Here is a 1,526-nt window from a genome sequence, read left to right as displayed (position 1 = left end):
TGAAGAGCTGCTGCCTAGAGATCTCTTCATTCGATGTGTGCCAGCGGTGCAGGGGGAGAGACACACAAGGTGTGCGTGCGTGAGCAAGGGGAATCGGCGCTTGCGGAGGGGCCAGAAAAAGAGAGGCGTGAATATTCGTGCGCAAGTAGAGCAGCGGTATTTTTCTCGGTGGGGGAAAAGACACCGGAAAAGCTAGAGGCAAAAGTGTGCATAAGTGGCTTGCAGAGGTGCCAAAAAGAGAAGAGATGCAGCAGGAGAAATTGGAGGTGTGAGAGAGCATGCAAGAAGAGCAGCTGGTGTCTAAGGAAATGGATGAGATAACCGCCCACAATGATTTTGCCCCTTGGGTGCCCTGATATGGACTTGCATGGTCAGGACCCATCCCTATACAGTGGTACCTCTGGTTGCGAACAGGATCTGAGAGGAATGCTACCCGCGTCTGCGCACGCGTGGATCACGATTTGCCGCTTCTGTGCATGCGCATGATGTCATTTTGCGCATCTGCACATGCACGAGCGGCGAAACCTGGAAGTAACCCTTTCCAATACTTCCAGGTTGCTGCGGGATGCAACCTGAAAAGACGTAACCTGAACCGTACGTAACAAGAGGTATGACTGTACTGGGTGCAACCCAGCACCCACACTCACCCAGGATCCCATGGGTGTTGGAGGAAAGAGCCACTGGCAGGATTACCTGCCTTTGTTTTGGCCCATGAAGCATTCAGGAGATGTTGGGAGTAAGCAGAGAGGGGGATTCCTGGCTGTTGGGAGGAAACAAAGGGCAATTTCTGGCCACCAACTTAGGGGGTTTGATCCTAATGAAGGTATCCCCAGGTAAAGACTTTGCTTTGCAGTTTGGGGGCAGGGGATGAAGTGGACTGGCCCAGGGTTAGCAAGAGGAAAAAAGATGAAGGGGACCATCAGTGTGCCAGTGCAGAAACAGATGTGTTCCTGGGAAACCCAGCCAGATGGGCGCAGTACAAATAATAAATTATTATTATTGTTTCTTGAAGCCCTGCATGCCGCTGCAGAGACTGTTTGGGGACTGGAGTTTGGAGCCTCCGATCCACAACCAGAGGGGAGGGGAAAGAGAAATTTGAAAAACAAACCCTGACTGTGTGATTTGAGCCCCAAAGTAACTGTTGATCTACTTGGAACTGAGAACTCTGTGAAATCCCAAGACAAACAGACAAATTGCTGCCGGGGACCATCCTGGAAGTTTGGGCAAGTTTTATTTATTTTCTGAATGCTGTTGATTTGTGTTTTTTGCATGTTTTGGGCTGTTGAATGATTTGTAGGAACTGTTCAGCTAACTGTATGTTTGAAAGCTGCCTTGTGAAGCGAGAGCACAAGGGAAAGAATGAACAAGGATGCTGAGAGCTGTATCCTGGCTTAAACATGTCAAAACTCACTATCTTGGACATGCCAAGTGTGGAACACAGAACTGACTCGGAGTGTGTGCTAAGGAGAAAGGAGAAGGCTTGACTTGTTTGAAAGGAATAAGCTGTTACTGTACTCAGTATTGGG

Source organism: Podarcis raffonei, chromosome 15 (assembly GCF_027172205.1).
Source record: "Podarcis raffonei isolate rPodRaf1 chromosome 15, rPodRaf1.pri, whole genome shotgun sequence".
Taxonomy (NCBI): domain Eukaryota; kingdom Metazoa; phylum Chordata; class Lepidosauria; order Squamata; family Lacertidae; genus Podarcis; species Podarcis raffonei.
The sequence above is the reverse complement of the archived record's forward strand: the minus strand, read 5'-3'. Positions refer to the sequence as shown.